Below are 18560 nucleotides of genomic sequence, written 5' to 3'. Positions count from 1 at the left end.
GAGGGGGCGTGGCCAGGTTTCTGAAGGCGTTGCTATGGCACCGAGGGGCCAGGGGAGGTTAACTGAACTCTTAAAACATAACTGCCTCCCCCACCCGCCACCGCCCGGGCCGAGGGCCATTGTTCCCGGTAAAATGGCGTCGGTAATCCCCCTCCCGGCCTGAGGCCTAACTAAGACTGAGGGTGGGAGTGGGACTGAAGGTGGGAACAAAAACTACAATTCCCAGGGTACTCCGGACCCGCCCGCGAGGCGCAGGGCACGTGCCCAGGCCTAGCGCTTACATGCGGTCAAAAATCCGTTTCACAGCTTCCCTTTCCCATCCTCGCTTTCGTTGTTGCCCAGCCCCTGCGCGCGCGCACTGCGGTCGGGGGTGGGGGGGAACATGCCGTGGCCGTTGCCCTCGCAACGTAGCCAGGAGACCGGTATTTGTAAATCTGTGCTTCGACTTCTAATCACGAAGCCGGCAGGTATGGGTCTCGCGAGAAAAGCCGGGAGTTGGAAAAAGGGAGTTCGGGGTAGCGGGCGAAAAGGTGTCGGCGGGTACCACATCTCAGGAGAGCTACCCGCATTTAGAGGCTGGCAGAGAACTGAGAGTGGGCGGTGGGTGGCTAGGAAGTAGTGTGTGCTTGGACTTTTTAATTTCTTTTTTGGAGGGGAGAGGGTAAAGGAGCCGTAGAGAGAGCGCTTTTGAACACACAGGAGGGGCCCCCTTGCTTCCTGAGATTTTCTTTTTTGGAAAGGAGAGAAGCCTTTCTCCTCGACGCGCATCCCTCTCCCGCCGCGTTCAAGAGGGCGGGGGAGGAGTGAGCACGCTTTAGTTGGCTAGCCGCTCGGCACCTCGCAGCGATAGGGGCCGTTCAGAGTTGGGGCTGCTCCGTCGTCTTTCTCCGCCCCTCCCCCTCTCCTTCCCTCCCCTCCCTTCCCTGTCCCCCTCTGCCCCCCTCTTTCCATCTGAATTCCCTGGCTGGAGTACGCGTGCGCCTGCTCAGCTCCCGGGCGAGCGCGAGCTTGGGCTCGTACCCCACTCCCTTAACCCCGCCCGCTCTTCACCTACCGGCCGTAGCTGGCCCGGTGGGCTCGCGGGGAGACGCTCGCGCGCGCACGCGCACGCGCACACAACGCGGAGCTGAGCTCCAGCCATCGAGGAGGGGCGTAAGAAGCATCGGTGGAGGCGATAGAGGAGGAGGCGGTGTGTGTGTATGTGTGTGTTCTACGATGTGCCTCGTCGAGGGGCAAGTCAAGGCTTGAAAGAGGGCGAGGGAGACGCGAAAAGAGTCAGTCTTCCTCCGCGAGAGCCTCAAATCTGGTGAGGGTCCCGGGCCGGCCGGGGCGCTGGGAGAGAGGGAGGAGGCCGGGGGGCGTGTCTGGGATCGGGCTGAGAGATGAATGGGCCGAGGATGAATGGAGGGAGGCAGCGGCGGCCAAGAGTCTTTTCGGAGTAAGCGCCCTAGTGGAGGCTGCTTGACCGAGGCAGGGTGATTGCCTTCACCAAGAGGTATGGGACGAGGCCAGGCTCGGGTCTTCAGGGTTATCGGAGCTGCTGTCGGTGTGAGCGAACAGGCGGAGAGGAAAATTCAGAGGGGAAAGTGGGGAAAGGCAGGTTTGAGGTTGAGGTGCGTTTTTTGTCTTTTCTTTTTCGTTTTTGTTACGGGCTGGCAACTTTGGGAGTTGATGGAAGACTAGGGGACGGGGAAGGTGAGGAGAATACATGAGGGGGGCGGGAGACGGTTGACAAAGGACTGAGTGATCTTATTTAAGAGAGATTGAGGCTACTGAAAGGGGAGATCGCTTCGGGTGTGGGAAGTTGAGTTTCAGTGGGTAATGGAGTGGGGGAAAGTGGATTTCATTTGGAGATTCGGTTGGTGTGTGAAGGTCGATAGGACTGAGTCGGGGTGAGGGATATTGCTGGCTAGTTGTGTAAATGGGTTAGGTTCAAGGAGATTGAGAGTTGTTATTTGAGAACGGGTGGTGTGTTCTGTGACCGACAGGTTGGTGATGGGGAGGAGATGGTATGATGGGGTTAGGATAAAAGTGGTGAAGTGGCTTCACTGTACTGAAAGAGAGTTTTTTTGACTAGTTTGAGTGGTGAAACATTTATGTAGTGGGGTGTGAGTGGAAATCCTGCACGTGTTTATCTCCGTATCTTGGGAGTTGATAGATCTTGTTAAAATGAAATTGAACCCTCAAAACAAATGCGAGTGGTATGGCTATTCCTTCTTGCGAGTTACCGTTGATTGAAGCAATTATATGAATAAATAGTCATGGAGTTTTGAAAATCTGTATAGTAGTGATTGCATCCAATTTTGGGAGGCATTGTTACCTGTTTTTCATCTATAGTAAGTTGTAATACCAAGAGAACTTTTGAAGAGGTCTTGATATATGACACAGAACAGCAAGTGTCTTCTAGACAGTTTCTATCCTCTGGATTGATGAGTTTAAAAATTGTGTAAAATCAACAGTCCAAAGGAAAGATTTTTTGCATTAAAGGATAGCTAAAATGCGCTAAAGCTGATTTTGAGCGCTAAAATAATTATACATAATTTTTTTAGTCATTCTGAATTTACCTTGTTTGAAAATTGGCACTTGCTTTTTAGTGTGTTTAAATTACAGCAGATTACTTGGACATTTTGTTCTCTGAATACATTACTTATCTTCTGGTAAGGATATCTTGTGATGGTCTCATTCTGTTCTGGGTCAAGATTAATAGTTTATGGATTTTTAACTTTTATGATTACGTTTTACAGACTTTACTGACATATATTCATTTATCTTGGAAAAGTTGCAAATTTGGGAACATTCCCATGCCTTTTTTCTTTTATTCTGCTTTGATGTTGGAAAGAGTGTAATCCTTGTTTTGGCTACCCAGAGTTTAAATACAAAAGTTAATACTATGTTCATATTCTCTTAGATTAAGATGAATACTTAGTGTATTAAGTAGTAGCACAGAAGTATAAAAGCACCATGAGAGCCTGGAAATGTTGCACCAACTCTGGCAGGCAGGGTAGTCTCCCAGTTTTGAACTAGATGTTCCTGGAGTGAAAGAACATTCAAGCATTGAGGCTGGAAAGCATAAGCATGGCATATTTGGGGAGTGGAATGAGATGAGGCTGGAATCTTTGAGGCAGGGGTGAAGGACTCCTCTGCAGAGTTAGGAGCCCTTGACTGTTTAAGAAGGGGAATAACAAACAGATGTGTGGTGTTCATCTCTCTGCCTTTGCTTCTGATGCCCCGGGCCCCGCAACCTGCAGTGCTCTCTCTCTCCCCCTCCCTTTGAATTTGCACTCATTCTTTTTAGACTAACCTCTGTTAGCTATTCCTGAAAGCCTTTCCTGATGCCCTGGGCCCCGGAACCTGGAATGCTCTCTCTTTCCCCCTCCCTTTGAATTTGCACTCATTCTTTTTAGACTAACCTCTGTTATTAGCTATTCCTGAAGGCCTTTCCTGCTCCCCCTTTTCCTTTTCCTAGCATCCTCCACCAAACTAGGTTAGGTGCCCCTCTTTAGTGGTCCCATCATACCTTGTACATATTTTTATTACTGTACTTCTGTTGGGAGGCAGGCGGGAAAGTTATTTTCCTTTTTATATCTGAGAGTAAATAAAGCTCAGAAAAATAAGACTTGCCCTAGTAAGTAACTGGTAAACTCTAGAGTTCTGATTTCTAGACCAGTGTTGATCCTCATATCACAAGTCTGCATTTGTTAATGTAATTATTCTATAATGTTTTAGGAGTTAAATTTCTGTAACTCAGACTTGAACTTTCTTCTGTAAAGTAAAGGAATTTCTTTTCATTAAGGCGTCGATCGCTTAGCCAGTAAATGATGAAGCCAATGGTTGCAAAGAACCAGGGTACTCAGAAGTAAAGAAAATGAGAACTGTTATATTACTATCAGATTTCTAGTCAGATAATTTACTTAAAAAATAATTAATGGAGGGCCTAAATTTCTGTGTTTATGTTTGTGGGGGTGGGAATTGTGTGTAAGAGGTAACACTTCCTTTCTCAGTCTCCCATCTTGGTATAAGTAGACCAGCTCTATTTGCAGATATACTTGATTATGTGTCTTGGCTAAAAGCCAGAATATTTTCTTAGGGGTGGATCTTTTCCATTTTTGTTTGAGATCATAAAATTTATGGCACTCTTAGGAGGTATTTGATGACTGTAAAGGACATTTTTAAAGGCATTCAGAAATTCCCAAAGCTTCAAAAGTAGAATTTGATGCCATTTTTAATTGTTTTGGTAGAGCATGTCGTGAGATATTTGGTTTGGAAAATGTTGAGATTAACTTACTGCAGAAGTGAGCATTTAATGCCCCTTTCTTCCAGGGCTGTATTATGTTTTTCATGAACTTTTTTTTTTTTTTTAATAGAAGTGAGGTCACGTTATTTTCTATGTTTTAGCGTGGTAACTTTTTTATTGTGATAAAATTCAGATAACATAAAATTTACCATTTTAAAGTGTACAATTCATGGCATTAAGTACCTTCACGATGTTGTACATCTAGTTCCAAAACATTTTCATCACCCCAACTGGAAACCCTGTACCCATTAAGCAGTCACTTACCATTCACCTTTCCCCCCATCACCTGTCAACCACTAACCTGTTGTTTCTATGGATTTGCCTATTCTGGATATTTCATATAAATGAAATCATACAATACATGGCCTTTTGTGTCTGGATTCTTTCACTTTGCATGTTTTTGAGGTTCACTCACATTGTAGCATGTATCCATACTTCATTCCTTTTTATAGCTGACAAATATTCCATTGTATGGATATACTACATTTTGTTTATCTGTTCATCAGTTCATGGACATTTGGGATCTTTCCACCTTTTGATTTTTGTGAATAATGCTGGTATGAGTATTCATGTACAAGTTTTTGTTTGAACACCTGTTTTCAATTTTGGGGAGTATGTACCTAGGAGTGGAATTACTGGGTCATATGGTAATTCTATGTTTAACTTGCTGAGGAACCACTAAAGTGTTTTCCACAGTGGCTGCACCATTTTACATTCCCACCAGCAATGTATAAGGGTTTGAATTTCTCCACATCCTCGCCAGCATTTATTACTTTCTGCATTTTTTGTTTGTTTGTTTGTGTGTTTTATGGCCATACTAGTGGGTGTGCAGTGGTATCTCATTGTGATTTTGACTTCCATTTCCCTAATGACTAATGATGTGGAACATCTTTTTATGTGCTCATTGGCTATTTGAATTTCTTCTTTGGAGAAATGTCTATTTAAGTCCTTTGCCCATTTTTTAATTTGGTTGTTTATCTTTTTATTGTTGAGTTGTAAGAGTTTTAAAAAAATGTATTCTAGTTACTAGACCCTGATCAGATATATGATCTGCAAATATTTTCTTCCATTCTCTGAGTTGTCTTTTTACTTTATAGTGTAATGTCTTTTGATGCACAAAAGTTTTGAAATTTGATGACGTCCAGTCTATTTTTTTCTTTTGTTGCTTGTGCTTTTGGTGTTATATTTAAGAAACCATTGCCAAATCCAAGATCATGAAGATTTACTCCTATGTTTTCTTCTAAGAGTTTTATAGTTTTAGCTTTAATATTAGGTGTTTGATCCACTTAGAGTTAAATTTTGTATATGGTATGAGGTAAGGGTCCAGCTTCATTCTTTTGCATTTGGACTAACTTGTAGTTTTTTAAATTATAAAATACATAATACACAATGCTATTTGTGTATATTAGTTAAATGAAGCTATTTTGTGGTGATATCTAATCACTCTGGGAAGTTGAGGGGGAGAAATGTTTCTAAATGCATTTTTGAAGGTCATGCCTTATATTTGAAGTATAGGGGTATTCTAGAGCTCTTTGAGACTTTCATGATCAGGAAATTTCAATATGGCAAGCTAGACAATCCTTATGCTAAAATTACATGTGATTTTTTTTTAATAAAGAGTATTATTTTTATTTTCAAATTGTTTGTGTAGGGTGAAGTCCTTGCTTAAAACTAGGAAAAAAGCAGATTTAGTCTATAATTAACCAGAAATTGGCATTAGATTTATCCTAAAAGCAATCATAACTATGTGTTATATAGTTTATGATTGTGAACCAATTTCTTGACCAACACATATATCAATCAGTTCCTTGTGGAGACTTTTTATTTGTAGCTTAGGGTTTAATCACCCATTTATTATCCTATTTATTTAGGTATAATGTAAGATTATTTTAGTTTAGTTACTTGTAAAAATGAGGATTAAAATTTAGCACAGCACAATTGATTGGTAAATCTCAGCCTCTAGTTAAGCATAATTAAAATAGGGACATGTATTTGAATTTTTTTAAAAAAACTGGGAGATGTGTTTTAATACAAGAATGGGAAATCTGTTTGATCAGCTCTAAGACCTATGAGGTGATAGTTCAGCTCTGATTATATCCACTGCTGCCCAGAGAATAATTTTTGTCCTGCTGGGCTACTGTGGCATTTCCATTCAGAGTTAGCCTTTGAAGGTTTGTGGCAAGAGAAGAAACCCTTCAAGATATGCGGTTCATTTACTAAGGGACCTTTCAAACACACTGAGAATTTACGCTGAAGCTGTTAGCCCAAGTGAATTGTAGAGTATGACTTACCCGATGTGTTTGTAGGTTCTACCATTCGTTCAACAAACATTTATTGTGTTCCTTCAGTGTGCCAGGGTTGATGTGTTGGGGATAGATGAAAAGGAAGCAAAGCAGGCACTGACCCTGCCCTCTTTGAGCTTACGTTACAGTGGAGGACGACAGATGGTCAACAAATAAATTATTTCAGAAAGTAAATTCTAAGAAGAAAAATTTTAAAAGGGTGCTAGGATGTTGGGAAAGAGCCTCTTTAGCTCCAGAGGTTAGTTTGGAAGGCTTCTTTGAGGAGATGAATAGAGATCCAAATATTGAGACTGGCAATTCTTAGTATCCCTTCTGTTAATTGTTATTTTGTTAACTTGTTAACTTATCCCTTCTAAAATAACACTTGAGATTTCTTACTAATTCAAATGTGTGAGTTACTGCTTTTTGTTTCTAAGGAAAAAGAAAAACAAAACAGGTACATTCCTTATGAGAAGAGACAGTGTTCCCAAGTAGAAATGTCACTGGAGTAGGAGTCAACCTGGGTTCTGGTCTTGTCTCAGTATCATCTTGTACAAGTTTGTAAGCATCTATTTCCTTATTTGTTACTAAACAAAACAAAAGCCCTACCTATTTTGCAGTGTTTCTTTGCTAATTAAATGAGAAAATATACTTTGTAAATTATGCAAGTACATATGAAATGCAATGTATTCTATTAATATATTTTTTGAGTCAAAGTTTCTCAATTGAGAAATGTTTTCCCACCAATTTAAAGCTTTTATGTCTCTACCCATCTGGTAAATTTTAGCATCAAATGTCTAAACTCATTGATTAATCAGGAGGGGTTGGGTTCTTAGAAAGTGGTAGTGTGGTAGAAAGTATGTTAGATTTAGAGCTAGAAAACCAGGGTTCCAGAATTCTCTACTTCACTTACCAGCTCTGTGACTTGGGCAGGATGCTCAAGCTCTGAGCCTTCTAATTTTCAGAATTCAGGCTAATACCAAGTAGCTCTCAGGGTTGTTGTTAGGAGTAGTTGAGTTAAATAGAAAAAGTTCTTTTGAAAACTGTAAAGCAAGGTTTGATAAACTTTTTTCTGTAAAAGACCAGATAATAAATATTTTAGGCTTTGCAGGCCATGGAGTCTGTTGCAACGACTCAGCTCTGCTGTGGTAGCAACCATAGGCAATATGTAAGTGAATGAGCATGGCTATGTTCTAATAAAACTATTTATGAACACTGAAATATGAATTTTGAATAGTTTTCATGTGTCATGAAATACTATTCTTCTTATGATTTTTTTTTCAACCATTTAAAAATGTAAAAATCTTTCTCAGCTCACCTGCTGCACAAAAACAGGCAATGAGGTGGGGTGGGTTTGGCCTGAGGGCTGTATGTACTTTGGCCATCACTGTTACTAAGGGTTAGGCAGAGAAAGGTGTTAATTAGGGATTTGGGAGTAGGTGATTGATAAGTAGAAATGGTTTAATTTTGATGATGAAAGAAGATGGAGGTGATTTCAATCCCTTTTCTAATTTGGACCCAGAAATTTTTTCACATAAAACAGGCATCTTTAATTGAGGAAATTACTTTGCCAAAGCAAAACTGGAGGATGGAAGTGAGGAAAAAGATAGTTTTAGTGTTATAAACTCTCAGGGACTGTGATGTGGTTGTGCAGTGTATGTGTTTCTGTGTAATTCAGGGTTGTGTATAGTGTGTGCATGTGGCTCCAAGTCACATGTGGCCCCACATTATGAGTAGTTAAGAGTGGACTTGGGAGTCAGATGCTGGGTTGAATTCTGGCCCTGGTTTTTGCTAGCTGTGTGATCTTAGGTAAGTTAACTTAATTTTTTGAGCCCAGTTTCCTCATTTGTAAAATGGGAATAAAAATATTATTTACCTCAAGATTCTTGTGATAATTACATGAGAAAATGCATGAAAGGGCTTCTAGTGCTTGGCACAAAGCACTCACTAAGTGTTAACTGATAATATTCATTTGAATATATGTTGTACATATCCTATTTGTTTTGTCCTTCCTGCAGTTATTTTAAGAAATTATAATATCCTTAACTAGTTCTTTTGTACGGTTTTTTTTTTTTGGTGAGGAGGACTAGCCCTGAGCTAACATCCGATGCCAATCTTCCCCTTTTTTCCTTAAGGAAGATCGGCCTGGGGCTGACATCCGTGCCCATCTTCCTCTACTTAAATGGCATGCCGCCACAGCATGGCTTAACAAGCAGTGCGTTGGTGCATGCCCGGGATCCGAATCTGCAAACCCTGGGCTTCCAAAGCGGAGCGTGCGCACTTAACTGCTGCGCCACTGGGCTGGCCCCATACAGGTTGTTGATGGACAATTCTGCTTTAAAGGATCAAAATTATGTAGAGGTAGAGTAAAACCTTAAGACCCCCCTTTACCCAATTTCCTGCCCTCCCAGTGAGTAACCATTGTTAAGAGTTGACTGTGAACTTGTACTGTCCTTTTTCTCTGTATTTACATGCATATGTATGTGCATGTACAAGTAAAAAATACATATTTTGTGACTTACTTTTTTCCCAGAGAATATAATTTAGGGCTCTTTTCATGTCAGTATGTCTGTTCACTTCATTCTTTTGAATGGATACATAGTGTTTCATGTCACATGCTTCTTTAACCACTAGGATCAGTTTAGAGCGTATCTTTCCAGTCTTTTTTATATGTATTTACACATATATGAGTACATTTAGAAATATAAAGTTTTGTGTGTTTTTACATGAATGATATATAGATGTATATTGTACTATAACTTGTTTTTCTCACTTATTAGTATATATGTGTAGGAGATTTTTATACATCAGTATATATCCATGTCTTATTTTTTAAATATGCATATTATTAAAGATGCATATTATTAATAAGTATAGATGTACCACTGTTCCAACATTCTCTTACAAATGGATATTTAAGTTCTTTTCAGTTTTTTTGCTGTTTCAAACAATGCTTCAGTAAAAAATCCTTGTACATACGTATTTGTACACATACAGGAATAGTTTTCAGGTAGGCACTAAGAAGTGGAATTGCTAGGTGACAAGTATGCACTAGATACTTGGAATTTGCCATATGAAAAGGCTATTCCAGTTTATCTGGCAACAGTGCATGGAGTGCCGAATTTCTCATACACTTCTCAAAATGTGATAGTAACAGATTTTTTTTTTTTGCTTATCTGATGGACAAAAAATGATATTTAGTTGTTTGAATTTGCATCTCCCTGCTTACTAGAGTTTGAGCCATCCCCTATCATACATGTATTGGCCATTTGTATTTCTTCTAACTGATTTTTTTAGTTCTGTATGTATTCTAGATATTAATGCTTTGCTATACATGTTGCAATGTTTGCTCCCAGTCTGTTGCTTAACTTTTAACCTTGTTCATGGTCAAATGGCCAAATGTATTAGCTTTTTTGTTAATGGTCTTGCATTTTGTCTTTTTAAGAAAGCCTTTCTTCAGATTAGACATACATTCTGCTCTGTTTTCTTTTAGTATTATATAGTTTTGTTTTTTACTTTTAGCTCTTTAATCTACCTGGAATTTATTTTTGTGACTGGTTTTAGGTGGGGCTTTTTTTTAATTTTTGATTTTTTATTATTTTTTTTGTGTGTGTGTGAGGAAGATCAGCCCTGAGCTAACATCCATGCTAATCCTCCTCCTTTTGCTGAGGAAGACCGGCTCTGAGCTAACATCTATTGCCAATCTTCCTCCTTTCTTTTCCCCAAAGCCCCAGTAGGTACTTGTATATCATAGTTGCACATCCTTCTAGTTGCTGTATGTGGGACGCGGCCTCAGCATGGCCAGAGAAGCGGTGCATCGGTGTGCGCCCGGGATCCAAACCCGGTTCGCCAGTAGCGGAGCGCGTGCACTTAACCGCTAAGCCACGGGGCCGGCCCTAGGTGGGGCTTTAACTCCCCCGCCGCAAATGGATAGCCAGTTATTCCAACACCAGTTATTATGCTATCTGTTCCTCACAAATTTGAAATGCCATCTTTACCATGGACTACACTCCCATACATACATGTGTCTGTTTCTGTACTAATGCTTCTACTCCATTAGTCCATTTGTCTATTTCTGTGTTGAAACCACATTGTTTATCTTACTATAGCTATATTATATGTAATATCTGGTAAGGCAAATTCTCATTGTTCTTCTTTCTCAAGATTTTCTTGGCTTTCCTTGTACTCTTTTAAAATCAGCTCGTCAATTTTGTACAAAAACATCTCTTTGGGATTTTGATTGAGTTTGCATTGACTTTGGAATAATCTGGGAGAGGGGAGTTTGTGAAGATGCTGATAATGGGTCTTTGTACCAAAGAAAGGTATATTTTATGTACAGTACTTAAGTAAAATTTTACAGTTTTCTTCATATAAGTGTTGCATATTTCTTCTTGAGTTTATTTCTAGATGAATATTTTATAGCTTTGCTGCTCTTATGACCAGGATAGTTGTTTTTTTTTTTAATATTGTTTAAAAATCACAGTGACCTCGCCTCCTTCCGAGGCAGCCTTCCTGCCCCTTCCCCTCATGGTGCCTCCTGCCCCTGGAGCCCTCACCTTAGGATAGTTGTTTTTTAAATTACATTTTCTAATTGATTGTTGTTGATGTATAGCAAAATTATTGATTTCTGTTTGTTGGATTTGTCTTTGGCCATTCTGCTGAGCTCTCTTATTGGTTCCTGTCAGAGTTTTTTAGTTGATTTCCTTGGATTTTCTAGATAATCGTATAGTCTGCAAGTTTTGAGTTTTGTCTCTTACTTTCCAATATTCATTTTATTTCCTTAAGTGGTAACAATGATAATAGAAATTCTTGGCTTATTCCTAAGTTTAATTATTGTTTATGTGAAAGACGCTTAACCTCACTCATAAGATAAATGCTAATTGAAACCACACTGAGATCTCCTTTTTAAACCTATCAGAGTGTTAAAAATCAAAACTTTTGATAACACCTTTTTTCTTGTGAAGGCTGTGGGGTAAAAGACACTCTCATACATTGCAGGTGGGAGTTTAAGTTGGTACAATGACCACGGATGGTAGTTTGGCAGCATTATATAATTTTATTTATTTATTTTTTCCCCCAAAGCCCCAGCAGATAGTTGTAGGTCATAGCTGCACATCCTTCTAGTTGCTGTATGTGGGACGCGGCCTCAGCATGGCCGGAGAAGCGGTGCGGCGGTGCCCGCCCAGGATCGAACCCGGGCCGCCAGCAGCGGAGCGCACGCACCCAACCGCTAAGCCACGGGGCCGGCCCTGGCAGCATTATATAAAGATACACATGTATTATGTGTACTCTTCTGGATATATTAGTATACGTCAATAAAAGTTAAATATGCAAATTTCCTTTGATCTAGCAATCCCATTTCAGGAAATTTCCATACGTGTGTGTATATATATATATACACACATATGCAAAATGAAATATGCAGTGTTATCTGTCATAGCAAATAATTGAATACTATGTAAGTATTAAAAAATAAGAATGAAGAACTTCTATATACTGACAGGGAAAAAAGTATCTTAAGTTATTGTGACTATAAAAAAAAGCTTGGTATATACTATGCTACTTTTTGTGTAGAAAGGGAGGGAGAGAAAGAATGTATATTTATTATTTGCTTATTTGCCTAAAGAAACTCTGGAGGGCTACACAAGAATCTAATGAGTGGTTACCTTTTGGGGGAGTGATGGGAACTGAATGGATAGGAAACAAGGTTGGGAGTGAACCTGTCCATTATATACCTCTGTCTTTGATTTTTGAATCTTATGATTATATTATATTTTTTAAAATTAAATTAAAAATGGTTTCTTGAATTATTTCAGCTCCTCCAAGGACTTTTTTTTTTTTCTTTTTCTTGATCTTTCTCTTCTGTGTTAAAGATTTTCTTCAAATGACTGTCTCCTGATTCTGTTCATATTTAAGAATGAGCTAGTAGAAGGGCTAACTGGGAGTTCTGTGTACCTAGGCGGGGTTGTCAACTGGTAGGCTTTATTTTGGGGTGAGTGGGTGGGCAGCTGGCTGTTACATTTGGAGGGCCTAAATACCAGAGGGCAGAGGGCTTTGCTCTGGGGTGCCCTTATTCTTCCTGGTTTGTTGAATTTGGTGTTCTGCATGCAGGGATTTCTTTCTTTCAGGGGGAGAGTTCATCAACTATGTCATAATTCAGACCTTCAGTTAATTCAGACCTTTTTCTCACTCTGGCTCTTTTTGGGAACAGTCTTTGCATGTGGAGCCCCTCTGGGTTTTTGCCCTGCAAGTCTGCTCCCTCCTGGGTTGGAACCCTTTCTATTATATATTTTAGATTGTAGCATCCTTTCATTTATGTTTTCAGCCAATTCTTTCGTGTCTGCTCTCTGTCAGAAATTGTTGAAATCTTGTATTTGCTATGCCATTTTCCATTCGTGTCCTTGACTTGTGATTTATACTTTTGTACTCTTTTACCATCACTTTTCCAGGGTCTTGAAAAATACAAGAGATATAGGTATTCAGTTCACCTTCTTGAACCAGAAGTCAACAGTGGTATATCTTAAACTTAGATAAACTGTAGGCTCCTTGAGGACAAGGACTGACTTTTCTTTTATCCCCAGACCCTGACACAGTGCTTGGGCACTTGGTAAATGTTTGTTGGTGTGAATATGCAAATGTGTGAGAGAGAGAAGATTGCTAACAGAAAATTTACTGTGTAATTTTGACTATTTAAATATGCATCTTTTCAATTGCTGGTTCTAAAATCTGAAGAAATTCTTGAGCCATTGATTGACAAAGTACTCATTGTACGCTAGATTTCCCATGGGTAGAACCACAAAAAGCTACAGGGGAAAAATTATTTTGAACTTTTTTTTTTATTGATGTTTTAATAGTTTGTAACTTTGTAAAATTTTTGGTTGTACATTTTTGTTTGTCCATCACCATATACATGTCTCCCTTTACCCCTTGTGCCCACCCCCTATGCCCATTGCCCCTGGTAACTGCACTACAGTTTTCTCTGTCCATGTGTTGGTTTATATTCCACATATGAGTGAGATCATACGGTGTTTGTCTTTCTCTTTCTGGCTTATTTCGCTTAACATAATACCCTCCAGGTCCATCCGTGTTGTTGTGAATGGCACTATTTTGTCTTTTTTTATGGCTGAGTAGTATTCCACTGTATATATATACCACATCTTTTTGATCCAATCATTAGTCGAGGGACACTTGGGTTGCTTCCACTTCTAGGCTATAGTGTGAATAATGCTGCAATGAACATAGGGGTGCATAAGCCTCTTTAGATTGTTGATTTCAGGTTTGTTGGATAGATTCCCAGTAGTGGGATAGCTGGATCATAGGGTATTTCTATTTTTAATTTTTTGAGGAATCTCCATACCGTTTTCCATAGAGGCTGCACCAGTTTGCATTCCTACCAGCTGTGTATGAGGGTTCCTGTTTCTCCACATCCTCTCCAACATTTGTTGTTTTTTGTCTTGGTGATTATAGCCGTTTTAACGGGTGTGAGGTGATATCTTAGTGTAGTTTTGATTTGCATTTGCCTGATGATTTGTGATGTTGAACATCTTTTCATGTGTCTGTTAGCCATCTGTATATCTTCTTTGGAGAATGTCTGTTCATTTCCTCTGCCCATTTTTTGATCGGGTTGTTTGTTTTTTTGATGTTCAGTTGTGTTAGTTATTTTGAACTTTTAACTCAACTGTTCCAAGCTTATGTATCAAATGTGTTAAAGGAGTAGATATAGGGTACAAATTTGTGAGATTTTTCCTATAATTTCGGTCTCTATAGAAGTGCTTTTGCTGTTGTCTTTATACATATTCTTAGGGCTTAGATCAGTGCATTACCATTTTATGAAGGAAAAAAATGAACACACATAGGTTATGATATATAGCTGTTGAACTCAGTAAGAAACTTGAGGTTTGAGGCTTGATTTTTGTGGACTGTTTCACTGAGCTATGTTTCTGCATTGCTGAATGTAGAAGAGATATCCTGGTCACTGAAGCATACTCCCTTAGCAATGCCAACATGGTTTATTACTGGAAAGCTTTAAAAGAATGTATTATATACTTTTCAGTCTTACTAAATAGAGTCTCCTGAAAATCATTTAATGTTTTCTTGAGTATTGTTGAATGGTGCTTTAATATAGTGCTGCCCCTAGGGGTTATTAAGAGGTAGAAAATAAAAGCTTCCATTTATTGATTATTATATTGTGCCAAGCACCGTGCTAAGTAGTTTATATATATATTTTCGTATCAGTCCTGTGAGATTTCACAAATGAAATCAAGAATGAATGAGGTTAAGTAATTTGCCCCAAATCTCCTCTGAGGAGTGAGAGGCAGAACCAAGATTTGATTCCAGGTTTATCCCATTCCAAAGCCTGTGTTCTGAAACTCTTGTTTTATGGTCAAGAAGCTATTGGATCTATGATGAAAAGACCCAAAGTCACTAGAGTTTACTCCACTGTTTTCTTCTAAGAGTGTTATCGTTTTAGCTCTTACATTTAGGTCTATGATCCACTTTGAATTCATTTCTTGTATGGTGTGAGGTAGGGGTCCAACTTCATTCTTTTGTATGTGCATATCCAGCTGTCCCAGCACCTTTTATTGAAAGACTGTTTTTCCCCATTGAATAGTCTTGGGCTCTTTGTTGAAAATCAATTGACAATAAATGTTAAAGTTTACTTCTAGACTCTCAATTCTATTCCATTGATCTATATATTTATCCTTATTGTTCGTTTCTAATTTAATTCTTTTGTGGTAGGAGAGAATACTTTGATTTCAATCCTTTTAAATTTATTGAGATTTATTTTATTGCACGGTATATGATCTGTTCTGGAGATTTTTCCATGTGTGCTTGAAAAGAATGTATATTTTGTTCTCGTTGGGTGGTGTGTTCTATAGATGGTAGTTAGGTCAGGTTCATTGATAGTATTGGCCAAGTGTTCCAGGTTCTTGCTGGTTTTCTGTCTAGTTGTTCTCTCCATTATTGAGAATGGGTATTAAAATCTTCTATTGTTATTATTGAATTATTTATTTCTCTTCAGTTTTTATTTAATGTATTTTGGGGCTCTGTTGTTAGATATGTATATGTTTATAATTGTTATATTGTCCTAATGAATTAATCTTTTCTTGAGATGTCCCTCTTTGTCTCTAGTAACATTTTTTTGTCTTAGGGTTGGTTTTTAAAAGACTGAGGGAACACTGCTTTCCCCATCCCTTTTATTTGTTGCTTCTTATCTTATAGTTTGGCCACACATGTTAGAATTATACCAGAGCAGCTTTACCTGCCCCTCTATTTTTATTTTAGGGTTCCAAGTAAGATTTCATTTTTTATTTTATTTTTATTTTTATTTTTTTTGTGAGGAAGATCGGCCCTGAGCTAACATCTGCCAATCCTCCTCTTTTTGCTGAGGAAGACTGGCCCTGGGCTAACATCCATGCCCATCTTCCTCTACTTTATATGGGACGCTGCTACAGCATGGCTTGACAAGCGGTGTGTCAGTGCGCGCCCGGGATCCGAACTGGCGAACCCTGGCCCGCCGCAGCGGAGCATGTGCACTTAAGCGCTTGCGCCACCGGGCCGGCCCCAAGATTTCATTTTTTAAAGGAGGTTCTACAGCAATTCTCTGCTTTTACCTTTTTTTGTCTGCTTAGAAGTCCTTTTGTCTTATGGATCTTGGCTCTTGAGGTTTCTGGAAAAGTGACCTTTGGTTAAGTGAAGTGAATAATATTACTCTTACTTAAGAATATCCCACCTAAAATGTTAACATTTGGGGAATGAGAGTGCAGTCTATACTGGATTCTTTGTATATTCTTGCAGGTTTTTTCCCAAGTCCAAAATTATGTCAAAATAAAAAGTTAAAGAAAAAACCTCCACCTAACTGAGGCATTGTTAGTTACCTTTTCTCACTTGCAGGCAATGCTAGTCATATTAAGTGACTTTTGAAGTATATTGATTTGGCAGTGTAACCTCATAGACCACTTCATGAGTCCTTAATTTAGTTCTTAGCTCTGGAATCAACACAGCTATGTCCTAGTAATGTTATCTGATAGGCAAATTTCTGGGAGTTATCATAGACTCTTCCTTTTCCCTTACAACCATATTTATTCAGGCAGTAAATCTTCTATTTAGTACTTCTTTAATGTATCTTGAATCTATCCCTCTTGCTACTATTTTGATTCAAACCTCAGCATCTCTTTCCTGGATTGTTGCAGTAGCTCTCTAATTGGTCTCTTTGTTTTACGTTGTATGGTATAGAAATCCTTGGTGACTATCTGCCTCTCTGTCGTCGTCTGCCTGCTTTTAATATGTGAGTAAACTGTTCATGGTACCACTCATACGCTTACTCTCTGCTGTTTCATGACTTTGCTTGTGATCTTCCCTTTGCTTGGATCAGCTAATTTTCTTTCTTCAAGACTCAGGTCAGGCATTTTTTCCAGGAAACCTTTCTTAGAGGGTCCTACTTCATTCTTTTGCATGTGGATATCCAGTTGTCCCAGCACCATTTGTTGAAAAGACTGTTCTTTCCCCATTGAATTGTCTTGGCATCCTTGTTGAAAATCAATAAACTATAAATACGTGGGTTTATTTCTGGACTCTATTTTTATTCTACTTATCTATACATCTATCCTTATGCCAGTACCACACTGTCTTAATCCTGAAGCTTTGTAGTAGGTTTTAAAATTGGGAAGGAAGGATGAGTCCTCCCACTTTGTTCTTTTTCAAGATTGTTGGCTTTGCTTATTCTGGGTCCCTTGAAGTTCTATATGAATTTTAGGATCAGCTTGTTAATATCTGCAAAGAAACCAGCTGGGATTTTGATAGGAGTTGTGTTGATGTGTAGAACAGTTTGGGGTATTTCTCCCCATTTTGTTTGTTTTAGGTCAGGGTTGTTTTTCTTCAATTTTTCAAATTTTATATTTCTGTTTATTTTTGGTTTGACATGACAAATTGTGCCTTCTAAGGCACACAGTATAATAAGAGGTATACAGGCTTAACTATGTGATGCATGTTTGTGGTAAGAAGGGAGGAGTTTTCTTTTTTTTTTTTTTTTTTTTTTTTTTAAAACTAGCTCCAATATCATGTATTTTTCAATACCATAAAGCTTTGCATACTTTGGAGCTTATAATAATATTGATGTAGTTACTTTTTTTTTTTTTTTTTAATTTTTTGTTTATTGCAGTAACATTGGTTTATAACATTGTAAAAATTTCAGGTGTACATCATTGTACTTCTATTTCTGCATGGACTACATCATGTTCACCACCAAAATACTAATTACAACCCATCACCACACACATGTACCGAATGGGAGGAGTTTTCTTATTGGTATTCATTTGAAAGACTTTTTTCCCTATATGTTCACATATTTCCATGTGTTAATTGTGAAAAGTTTTAGAAAATACAGAAAAGCAGAAAGAAAAAATTCATAATTCCACCATTCAGAGTTAATATAGTGTGTGTGTCTATGTATATATGGAAGCTTGTTGTATATATTTCTTTTTTTTTTAAGCCATATAATATATAGGGAATGTCTTTTCACCTCACTAAAAACTACAGTGTTTTTTTTAATGCTGTATCTGATCTCGTTTTGAGGTATTTAATTAAACCCCTATTAGTCTTATGTTTGGTTACAGTTTTTCCAAATTGTAAGTGCTATAATGAATGTCTTTATAGTTATATCTTTGCACAGATTCTTGACTATTTTCTAAGGCAAGTTCCTATAAGTGGAATTGCTGGTTCAAGAGGTTGCCTTTTTTTTGTGAGGAAGACTGGCTCTGAGCTAACATCCATTGCCAATCCTCCTCTTTTTGCTGAGGAAGATTAGCTCTGAGCTAACATATGTGCCCATCTTCCTCTATTTTGTATATGGGATGCTGCCACAGCACGGCTTGACGAGCGGTGCGTAGGTTCGTGCCCGGGATCTGAACCTGTAAACCCCGGGCTGCCAAAGCAGAGTGCACGAACTTAACCACTATGCCACTGGGCAGGCCCCCGAGAGGTTG

At 38.8% G+C, this 18560-nt stretch overlaps 1 protein-coding gene across 4 annotated transcripts in view; it reads left to right on the top strand.

Annotated features, from left to right (window-relative positions):
* The first annotated feature begins 382 nt into the window (after positions 1–382).
* Positions 383–18560, top strand: part of WNK3 (WNK lysine deficient protein kinase 3) — a 153773-nt gene continuing 135595 nt past the window's right edge. The window contains exon 1 of one of the 4 annotated variants that reach the window (XM_087427038.1): positions 383–467. The gene's annotated coding sequence lies outside the window, so the exon portion shown is untranslated. Of the gene's footprint in view, positions 468–967; positions 1307–1425; positions 1496–18560 lie in introns of those variants that run through there. The other 3 variants (XM_004443218.3, XM_087427043.1, XM_087427040.1) reach the window with 3 other exon arrangements.

This window comes from Ceratotherium simum, chromosome X, assembly GCF_057802395.1.
Source record: "Ceratotherium simum simum isolate JZ-2026a chromosome X, ASM5780239v1, whole genome shotgun sequence".
Taxonomy (NCBI): Eukaryota; Metazoa; Chordata; class Mammalia; order Perissodactyla; family Rhinocerotidae; genus Ceratotherium; species Ceratotherium simum.
Note: the sequence above shows the minus strand (reverse complement) of the source record. Positions and strands in the feature narration are given on the sequence as shown.